Raw genomic sequence first — 12,460 nt, forward strand, 5'->3', positions numbered from 1 at the left:
TGTTCAGCAGTGTAGCGTATCTACAGAAGATAACATAAGTCCCTTGGTCGAAAGCTGTAGGAATTTTAATGCTTTGCAGACATTTTCAGTGACTGTTTTTAAAAGAAGACTAGAAATAAGATTCCTTCACCCTCAAGGAAATTAGATGTAGGATGTACAGATGAATTATTAAAGAAACATATACTAAGATTATTTGATTAGTTTCTCAGCTGGTTGGAAGTCGCAGATCGGATGCTTGAATAGAACTCTAATGGGAGGATATACAGAGATTCTCAGGTGTTAATAGGATTCTCTAAAGAATGTTGATTGATTCTGGGCATGATACCTGAAATTAAAAACTAAGCAACCAGATGGAAACATAGTTTACAAGCATAACAACTTCTTATGAAACTTATGCAGTTATACCTTGTGTGGTCTCTAATGCATTAAGGGCTTATGCCTCAAGCTGCGAAAGAGTTAGATTATATATATCTTAGTGTACTTGTATCATTTATACACAGTCAATTATAGATTAGCAAATTTGCAATAGCGGCATCGTTTAAGTTACATCTCATATTGTGAATACCTTCACGACGAGTTGCCATGACATTGCACTACTTCCAATAAGTAACGCTTCACCCGAAGGAGAAGACTGTTGTTACTTATTCTCAGTGGATACCACCACCCAGACGGCACCGTTTCAGGGCTATTTGGCCCTTCTTCGGTGGGTGAATAGGTACCCAAGTGATGCAATGATCACAAAAGAGTTGTGAAGTACATCTCTATAATATGAGAGATGCCTGATGGTCTTAACTTATATCATGCACCATCAGGCATCTCTCATATTGTGGAGATATACTTCACAACTGTTTTGTCATCATTACATCACTTGGGTACCTACTCACCCACCGAAGAAAGGCCAAATATCCTTGAAAAGGCACCAGGGGGAGCCTGATGATGTCCAGAGTTTCCAAGAATAGGTAACAACAGCCTTCTCCACTGGAGAAGCGTTGCCTATTCGAGGAGTTTTTGAGTGGTGTGAGTTGAAGGAGTTACTGTCCCTTTCATTCTTCTACACCGTTTCTTTTCCTCTTCCGCTCCTACTATTGCTTTCCCTCTACCTTTTAGCTTTTCTAAGTCTAATAGGATAGTCGACTGGATAGAAACGGTGCCGTCTGGGTGGTGGTATCCACTGAGAATAAGTATCAACAGTCTTCTCCTTCGGGTTAAGCGTTAAAATTATTCGAAGTAGTGCTATGTCATGGCAACTCGTCGTGAAGGTATTCACAATATGAGATGTAACTTAAACGATGCCGCTATTGCAAATTTGCTCATCTATAATTGGCTGTGTATAAATAATGCAAGTGCACTAAGGTATGCCTTGTGTGGTCTTAAGTGACATCTAGATTTGTGACCATATAGATATGAACTACCACATGCATACACTTGAAAACTGCATGAACTGAATAAAACGTGTTTTTCACAACGAGAACTTTTGTAAGTGAAAATACTCCATTTGCTTACCTAACTGTCATTGGATTTCAAAATCATACACGTTAGGATTCTCGGGAAAAAGAGAATAATTAGAAATCTTCAGCAACTAGAATAGAGCCACCGGAAGAAGAGATTTTTTAAGACTTATGCTTGTACAGAACGGAGATGACTACTGGGATTGACTTTTTTCTTGAATGAAATCAAACTGGACAGTTCAACTTGTGACTTCACTTGAAAATAAGAAAATGTACTGAAAACAATTGGACTGTAGTGAAAAAGACCAAGCCCTTAGGAAATCATGTATATATGTTAATATAATTGTTACAATTGTTTAGGCAGAACATCCTCCTTGCCTTGGAGTGGTTGGTCCTGGTGACTCGGGACCAAAATTGCATATCTCCTAAGGACAGAAGTGTTTGGTCGAGATACTTAGACCATAAATGTATATAACTACTAGTTTTTTTTTTTTTTTTGCTGGCTCTCAGGTATGAGCAACCTGGGAGCAGGATGGCAGGCACCCACCAGTATTGCATTACCTCTGGCGGGTGCGAGATTTTCGGTGGTAATTACACCGGTACAGGATGACTGTTGACCCAGGCCTGGTGCTAGGGATGGGCACCAGGCTGCAGCTCCCCATACGGTGGCTGCACCATGGTGGTATAATAGCCTGATACAAACAAAACAAAACAACACACATTACCACATACACTGACACTTTTCAGGCCCATTATGCAGAGTTTCCACACCATAACAGAGTACAAAGGTGGAGATGGGCTAATGCCTAGAAGCCACCCTGATATAAGAACACACACACACACACACACACACACACACACACACACACACACACACACACACACACACACACAGTACCTTGATTACCATTATATAGAACGGATATATATATATATATATATATATATATATATATAAATGGAATGGAATGGAATACCTAAACTGTTTATATTATTATGTTATTTTTATTTTATTTTTTTTAAGGTCCTAGCCACTGAAATCTCAGAAAACTAGTTGATAGCACCTGCCAGAGTAAATAATATTTAAACTACTGGTACCTGGTCTGCCTTCACGGGACAGAGTGTGGACAACGTTGGGTCCCATTAGGGGCCTAGCGACTAAATAACTAGAGGAACAACGGTACACGACACTACACACATATATATAACACATACAGTTTTAAACCTCTGGCATTAGCAGTGTTCTGTGTCACACCCACAATGTATACTATGCGGAGTTGGGGGAAACGTCCGGTGCCATTTAACACTAAACGCACTCTACCAAAACTGTCCAATCTTAGACAATTCACTTTTATACTTTATTATATATTTTTAAATTTATTTATAAACAGTATATATATTTTTTTATAATTTTTTAAAATTATTTTTTAAAATTTATTTTCATTTTTTTATTATTATTTTTAAATTTATTTTTATTTTTTTAAAATTTATTTTTAATTATTTATATATATATTTTATTTTTTTTTTCTTTGTGCTGGTACCCTAAGTTTGGGTAGCTGTGGGTACAGGATTTGCTGGCATCCACTGGTATAGCACTACCTTTGGTGGGTGAGGGACTCCGCCCTCTTCAGGGCAGACAAAAATTGTAATGGTCTATCTCCACTTGGCTAAGGACATATCTAGTTGTGGCCCAACTCTTCGTGGTGTAGACGGGCACTGGGCAAGCTTTCCAGTAGATCGCCTGACCGGTGGCAAAGAGGCCAGAAATAACTAATCATAACAGCACATGATATGCGCAAACATAACACTACACGTTTCTGGCCGTACCACAGAATTTTCTATCATCACAGAGTAACATGGAGGAGATGAACTTATGTTCCTGGAGCCACAGTACAGAAAATACTATTCATGTCTGCCTGTCTCCATACCGAAACATCATTCCGGAACCATCAACCCGGATTGTTCGTTGTTCGAGACTGGTTCGCGAAACATGATGAGGAAGACTTCCAGGTATTGCCCTGACCTCCAAATTCCCCAGACATCGATCCTATTTAGCATCTGTGGTTTGTGTTGGAACAGTAACTCCGATCTGCGGCGTCTAACCACGCAGTTAAAGGGTCTGCTGATTACGTGTTGGTACCAGATACCACAAGACACGATTAGAAGTTTTGCAAAGTCCATGCCTCGCAGGGAACGAGCTGCTTTGGCTGCACGTGGATGACCAACATCATATTCGGTAGGTGGTCATGTTGTTTTGTCTCATCGGTATATATTCTTTCTCTACAACCAGCCGTTTGGCCTATCAGTACTGAAACAGTCGATAGGCAAATCTCGCGATTGGTCTTGACGGAATTTTAAACTCAATGCTATAACACTTAACAGAAGCAGACTTCTTGTAGTAGGGTTCTAGGAACATCAGCGACCGACTAAGGCTATATTTCCCCGTTTATACTGTCTGTCAATTGAATGTGTTCTGTGGTTTATTTTCTGTTTGCTGGACAACAAACCAGAGTTTCGGGGAGAAAAACATGACCTCGTCTCAGACCGACTAACTCAGCCATCTTGTGAAAAAAGCCCATAAAAATTTCTCTAGTCATCGATGGAAGTCGAACTCAGGCCTTTTTTTTCCCAGGTATGGGGAGAAGGGCGATCCTATCAACTGTGTTACTCATGAGGGCGGATCACATTAGACTAGAATCTACAGATTTAAACAATCCATCAAGATGTGCTCCTCCCTAATCCACCATGGGCTAAAATTATGGTTAAATGTAATTGTTATTTCAGTCAATGAGGTAGCATCCTCTGGAAAGCTTAAGTATGACACAACTTCATGCTGTCCACACCCAAAAAATAATGCTGAGTATAATCAGATATGCACTAATGGTTCGAAATCAGTCAAGGCAGTGAATGCTGTGGCAGTTTTACCGGCTTTTACTCTTTTAGATTCTCTACGAACACAATTCGGAAATCCTTGTGCAGAACGTTTTCTCATATACCTAGCTCTTAATCACCTAGGTCCTTAAACCAATGCACAACATGTCATCTATTCCGGATCTTTCAACCCTATCAACTCAATGCAGAATGTAACACACAATTACCATCCCCTAGTGAAACAAATCAGATCTAAACTAATCCAGCTACAAGACAAACAATATACAGTGGTATTCTTCTGAATCCCAGTTCATTTTGGAAAACTCGGATATGGAAACGCAGATCAGGCTACAAAACAACCTCTAAATTCAAAATAAATTGACATGATGATTCTTGCGCATGAATTACAAAACCATTGTATGAAAAACCTATAACTCCCAATGGAAAAATATATGGCAGAAACATATATTTTTCCATGAGGGAATTTCATTTTAGGAAGGAAGGTTGCTAGAACGATTACAGAGAAGGGAAACAAGATTGGTGAGAGGAATATGACTTGTCAAATGCAGGGTCATGCCATTAGACAACCAGATTTTGTGGTTCACTTGACCTCGCAATCTTTTCTCCTTTTCCTGAGGTAAGGTGGGCTCTCCCATTTTACCTCGCCTTCTTTCTTCTCCTCTGTCTCTCACACCTCCTGTTACAAAAAAAAAAAAAAATTTTTGGTGCCCTCTCTGGGAAGCTCAGGCTAACCCCAGGGTTGTCCAGCCAGAGTTCTCTTCCTACTTACCTGGTCCGGATCTCAGTGCCAGTGATGATAACTAGCGGTGTGTGGTGCTCCACAGATGAACATAAGCGGCCAGATGAACAACATAACCCACACTAAGCAAACATGAGTGTGCGCGGTAGCACAGTGGTATCGTCACTGTCCTCCCCCACACCGGGTGGAAAAGGCCCGGGTTCGAATCCCGTCAATGACGCAAGGAACTTTAATGGGCTTTTTTAACTCCGAGGCTGAGTTAATCGGTAGATAGCAAGGTTTCCCCACCCCAGAGAAACTGGAGTTTTTCGTCCAGCAAACAGACAAATCGACCATAGAGAACACGCAATTAATAATAGTTTTTAAGCAAACATGAACATTCACTAACACATGCTATCTGGCCTTGACAATATTGTCTTACTTCACAAGAGATTCAAATGCGGAGTGGTGCGAAAGAACCGGTGCCGCTTGTCAAAAAACACAATATCACTATGCCTTCTTCCTGACTTTTAGTCGAAGTATGGAGATTCGAATTGCCAACAAGATCTGAATTTCAACCGAGAGTTGAATTAAACTGCGAAAGTTCTCTAGAACAAATTAATTATTTTAATTGTGCATTAACACCAGATAATTTTGAATATTCTTGTCGTCTCGAATAAGACTTGGCATTAGAACTAGATTACTGTGGTCAGTCTAGATTTAATGATTAAAGGAGACTTTTGCTTAATAAATTAGAAGATTGCAAATACTGTACTGTAAAGCTTGAGATAGTTTATAAAGTATTTAAGGGCAAAGGCCTCATGCTACGAGGTAAAATGACTAATATGTAGGTTAGAGCAAATGCATTAACCTGCCCACCCACCTAGGAGGGGCCAAAAAGCTTTGAAACGGTGCCGTCTGGGTGGTGGTATCCGCTGAGAATAAATAACAATAATCTTCTCCACTGGTGAAGTGTTATTTATTCTAGGTAGTACAATACCATGGCAACTTGTTGTGAAGGCAGTCACAATATGAGATATAACCAAAACGATGCCAATGTAATTAATTAATTTAACTACTTCGGTAGATAGCTATGTTAAAATGATCCATTTGCACTAACCTACATATTAGCTTGAGATAGTTTTATATTACGTATATGTACACTGAGTTAACTATACTGTAATATCGGTGTAGATACACCATAGTTTACCCATAAATTTGAACTACGTATGTAATGTAAAAGGCATCGTTTTAATTGTATCTCATATTGTGAGTGCCTTCACAACGAGATAACTGATATTGCACCAGTTCAAATAAATAACGCTTCTCTAGTAGAGAAGACATCTCTAGTAGGGATGGGATACACTTAAATAGAAAGGGTGCAAGAATATTTGCTGATGCTATCGAGGCAGCGTTAGGTGGGTCGGAAAACTGCTAGCTTCTGGGGGAGACAAAGACCAATAGATTGACAGTAGCCACTGGCAGAGGTGAAAGAGATTCTTGCACTGCTTCTATTATAATGAGCAGAAGCCTGAAAAACAAGATGCATGGTATTTCAGAGACTGCTGGGAGCCATTGCGGTACAAGTAAACACATGGGTTGTGTTAGGGTAGTTAAGAATAGAAACAGGTGCAGGTATACTTGCGTGTACACCAATGCTAGGAGTTTAGTAAATAAATTTGATGAATTTGAGGTATTGCTCAAAACATCGAAGGCAGATATTGTTGGGATATCAGAGACGTGGTGTCACACAGATATAAGGGATGCGGAACTAGAATTTGGGGAATACAATGTGTATAGAAAGGATAGACAGGACAGGAGGGGAGGAGGTGTTATGCTATTAGTTAAGAAACACATAAAAACCAAGGAAGTGAAGCCAGTCGACATCGCTGGACAGTGCAGTGTGGAGTCAGTTTGGTGTGACATAAACATTGGGAGATCAAAATTGAGAGTAGGAGTGTGCTATAGGCCTAATGACTCTGATGAGTATAATAAGGAACTGTACAGGGAAATAGAGTGGGCCAGTAAATCAGAGTGTCTTATAATGGGAGATTTTAATTTCCCAGATATTGACTGGATTTTGGGGGCTGGTTACTCACACACTAGCAGGGCTTTTGTGGATTTATTGGATGATTGTTTTCTACATCAGCATGTTCGGGAGGCAACTAGAGGGAGTAATACTCTTGATTTGATTATCAGCAGTGATTCTTCATGCATTAAGAATCTGCAGATAAATGAACCACTAGGTGGCAGTGATCACAGTGTGCTGAAGTTGGATTTACTCAAAGAGGTAACTACCATTAGGGGTAAAGGGAAGGGTTATTGCTTCCGTAAAGGCGACTACGATGGACTGAGACAGTATTTAAATTCTATACAGTGGGACCAACTGATGATGTTACCAACAGCAAATTCAAAATGGGAAGCATTCAAAGAACTTATCTTTTAAGCTACTAGGCTTAACATACCAACTAAGAAATATTGTTCAAGGTTTAGGCCAAAATGGATGTCAGATGAACTAATGAGGCATATGGCAGAGAAGAAAAATGCATGGGATACATACAAATTAACACATGACACAGAAGCCTATGATAGATACAAGTTGATATGCAACCAAGTTACAAAGGATGTTAGGCAGGCGAAGGCAGATTACGAGAAATCCTTGGCAAGGGATGCAAAGAAAAACAGCAAAGAGTTCTTTACTTATGTAAACTCTAGAAGGAAGGGGATGAATCAGATTGGTCCACTTGATATTGATGGGTCAAGTGTTGATGATCCTGCTCAGGTAGCTAACAAACTAAATGAAGATTTTGCATCGATATTCACACATGAGGAGTTATTCAGCGAGGGGAATGCCAGAGGTGTATTCAACTCTAGCAGTAAGCTACAGAATCTTGAAATAACTGGGAGTAAAGTAGAGGAGAAACTGTTGAAGATAAACACAAGAAAGGCACCCGGGGTGGATGGGATCTATCCAGTTATATTAAAGGAGGCAGCAATCCGTTGGCCATAATTATGAGAGCTTCCTTGGACTCAGGGGAGGTACCCATAGACTGGAAATGTGCAAATGTGACCCCAATTCACAAAGGAGGATCAAAGGCTGACACAAGTAATTATAGACCTGTGAGCTTAACTTCTGTTCCAGGAAAATTAATGGAGGCACTGGTTAAAGAAGCACTGCAGGATCATTTAGACAAGACTTCAGTTATAGCTCAGACACAGCATGGTTTTGTTAAGGGGAAGTCTTGCCTGACCAACTTGATTGGATACTATGATGCAGTCACAAAAGAACTGGATGCAGGGAATAACTTTGATATTATATACTTGGATCTTAGAAAGGATTTTGATACTGTTGCTCATGGAAGACTGCTACACAAATTGGAGCAGTGTGACATTGGGGCAAATTGCTGCTATGGATAAAGGGGTGGTTGAGGGGGAGAAGACAGAGAGTGGTAATCAATGGACACTGCTCATCGTGGACTGATGTTATTAGTGGAGTCCCTCAGGGCTCAGTGTTGGGTCCATTATGGTTTTCTGTATTTATAAATGATATTGATGATGGTATATCGGGCTTAATGTCCAAGTTTGCAGACGATACAAAGGTTGGCAGGGTTGTCAAGAACACTACTGACACTATGCTGCTGCAACAGGATCTGGAAAGGTTGAGCAGATGGGCTGAGAGGTGGCAAATGAAGTTTAACATTGACAAATGTAAAGTACTACACATGGGTAACAGCAACCCCAGAGCAACGTATCAACTCGGTGGTACAACACTGACAGTGGTAGAGAATGAAAGGGACTTGGGGGTGGTTGTGCAGGCAGATATGAAGTTCTCTGAGCAGTGCAGACGGGTTGCAAGAGTAGCTCATGGAGTATTGTCAATGATATACAGGAATTTTTCCAGCAGGAATAAGGAGGTAATTATTCCATTGTATAAGGCGATGGTCAGTCCACACCTAGAGTACTGTATACAGGTCTGGAGGCCTCATTTCAAGAAGGATGTAGAGCTGCTGGAACGAGTACAGAGAAGGGCAACAAGATTAGTGAATGGAACAAAGGGGTGCTCTTACGAAGAAAGGCTTAAGTTTTGCAAATTACAGTTTGTGGAGACTAGGCACCAGCGAGGTGATCTGATAGAGGTGTATAAAGCCTTGAATGGTTTAAGCATGCTCAATGCTGATGGAATTCTTCCTCTAGCTCAGAAAAATCACCTGAGAGGGCATAAATTCAAATTGAGGAAAGACAGATGTAGGATAGACGTGCGGAAATTTGCCTTTAGCCAGCGGGTGGTTGGTTGGTGGAACAGACTTCCATCCCTTGTGGTGGAGGTTGATAGCCTAAATAAGTTTAAGGCTCAGCTGGACAGGTATTTTGAACGAACAGAGGGGTGAAGTGGAAGTGGTTTTTTTTTTTTTTTTTTTTTTTTTTTTGGCTGATGCTGCATAAGCTTGCTTTCTTGCATCAAATGCCTCTACTAATGCTAATGCTAAAATGCTAAAGACTCCTGTCATTTATTTTCAATGGCTGAAAATTTTCAGTAGACGAAATGGACAAGGCATAATTTCTTATGGGTTTAGGTAATCAACTATATAATATCGGTGTAGATACACCATAGTTTACCCATAAATTTGAACTACGTATGTAGTTTAAAAGGCATCGTTTTAATTGTATCGCATTTCGTCTTCTAATACATTATTATTTATACACCATTTGGTATCTCTCATATTGTGGATATAACTTCGCAACTGTGATGATATATTGCTTTACCAAAACTTCTGTTCCGGGTAAAATAATGGAGTCACTGGTTAAAGATGCATTGCAGGATCATCTAGACAAGACTACAGCAATAATTCAGACACAGTATGGGTTTGTTAAGGGTAAGTCTTGTCTGACAAATTTGATAGGATATTATGATGTGGTTACAAAGGAACTGGATGCAAAAAATAATTTTGATATCATATATTTGGATTTCAGGAAAGCTTTTGACACTGTTGAGCATGGAAGACTATTGTACAAATTGGAGCAGAATGGTATTAAGGGTAAGTTGCTACAATGGATAAAAGGATGGTTAAGTGGGAGAAGACAGAGGGTGGTAATCAATGGGTGCTGTTCTTCGTGGACTAATGTTATTAGTAAAAGTCCCACAGGGTTCAGTGTTGGGTCCACTGTTGTTTTGTATATTTATCAATGATATTGATGAAGGTATATCAGGCTTAAAGTCGAAGTTTGCAGATGATACAAAAGTTGACAGGGTTGTTAATGACAGTAATGGCAGTGTGCTACTGCAACAGGATCTAGATAATTTGGGCAGATGGACTAAGAAGTGGCAACTGAATTTTAACCTTGACAAATGTAAAGTACTGCATATGGGTAGAAGTAACCCCAGAGAAAGGTACCGACTGGGTGGTACTACACTTAAGGTGGTAGAAAATGAAAAAGACTTGGGAGTAATTGTGCAGTCAGATATGAAGTTTTCTGAGCAATGCAGACAGGCTGCCAGGGCAGGTCATGGGGTTTTGTCAATGATATATAGGAATTTTGCTAGCAGGGAGAAGGAGGTGATTGTCCCTCTGTATAAGGCAATGGTCAGGCCACGCCTTGAGTACTGCGTACAGGTCCGGAGGCCTCATTTTAGGGAGGATGTAGATTTACTTGAGCGTGTACAGAGAAGGGCAACAAGATTGGTGAGGGGAATGAAGGGATCCTCTTACCAAGAGAGGCTTAAGTTCTGCAAATTGCAGTGGCTGGAGACTAGGCACCTGCGCGGTGATCTGATTGAGGTATATAAGGCCTTGAATGGGTTGAGCACGATGAATTATGATGGGATACCTCCACTTGTTCAGATTACGAACATTTGGGGGCATAAATTCAAATTAAGATAGGACAGATGTAGAATAGATGTGCGGAAATTTGCCTTTAGCCAGCGGGTGGTTAATTGCTGGAACAAACTTCCATCTTTCTTTGTGGAAGTTGATGGGTTGAATAAATTTAAGGAGGAACTGGACAGGCATTTTGAGGGAATGGTGTGAATTTGTTTTTTTTTTTTTTTGGCTGATGCTGCATAAGCTCATACACTTGCTTTCTTGCATCACATGCCACTACTACTACTACTACTACTACCAGGGTACCTAACCACTCTCTGATGGCGAAGCCAACTAGCTTCTAAACGATCGTCTGGGTGGTAGTATCGACTGAAAATAAATATCAGTTGGCTTTTCTACTAGAGAAGCGTTATTTATTTGAAGTAGTGCAACACGTAGTTCAAATTTATATGTAAACTAAGGTGTATCTACACCCATATTATATAGTTAATTACCTAAACCCATAAGAAATTATGCCTTGTGCATTTCGTCTTCTAATGTACACCGAGTGGACAGAAATCATGCGATACCGACGTTGTAACGGGTAGGCCCATCTTTCGCCCGGATAAGGGCAGTCACACGGGAAGCATTGAGTCTAGTGGCCTATTGAGGTGTATAAGGCACCTATCTCTTTGAAGTTGGTAGTGATTTGTGCCACTGTTGCTCTCCGCTTGGCTGAAACAATGTGAGTCCAAATGGACTCAATGCTTCACGTGTGACTGCCCTTATCCGGGCGGAAGATGGGCCTACCCGTTGCTACGTCGGTATCGCATGATTTCTGTCCACTCGGTGTACATTAGAAGACGAAATGTGCACTAGTTCACGAAAGCGTTCCACAGGTATTTCTATCAAAAAAAAAAAAAAAAATGCGATTTATTTTCTAGTTTTCGTCACAATATCCAGCCTTCTCTTCGTTCTGGACATTTTAGGTAGTCTCCTTTCGCCACATGTAGGGGCGGTCTAAAAATTCAGGGCTCATGAGTGCGTGAATTAATATTGGGAAAAAGGCAAGGAGCTTTGGATTAAGGTGAGACCCCATTAGGGATTTGGAGTACCTTTTCAGACCGGAGCAGGGTGCATTGCGCCTGTTCCCTCTCTCTCTCCCCAGTAAGGATCCGTCCTGTTCAAGCACAAATGGAGACACAATCTGTATCATTTGGTATGTATGCACATTGCACGTCACTAAACACTGGGTGTAGGATTCAAATCTCGAACGTACCTTTCCACATTGTCCCAAAGATGCTGCACAGGATTCTTGTCCACTGAGCGAGGAAGCCATTCCATGGATGGTAAAATCTGCGGAATGCTCTTCGAACCATGTTGTAGTCACCACGGCTCTGTGGGGAAGCACATTGTCCTGCTGGAAGTGTCCATTTCCCTGTGGGTGCTCGATGACCATGAAGAGATGGAAATGGTTTGCAAGGAAGAACACCTGACCTTGACCGTTCAGAGATGCGTCTAGACGTACCAGATGTTCCAACATGTACCAGTTGAACAGTCCCCAGACCCTTACCGACTGTCCACCTGCTAGAATAGTTCTTTGT

Source organism: Mastigoproctus giganteus, chromosome 2 (assembly GCF_048544385.1).
Source record: "Mastigoproctus giganteus isolate SK-2022 chromosome 2, ASM4854438v1, whole genome shotgun sequence".
Lineage (NCBI taxonomy): Eukaryota > Metazoa > Arthropoda > Arachnida > Uropygi > Thelyphonidae > Mastigoproctus > Mastigoproctus giganteus.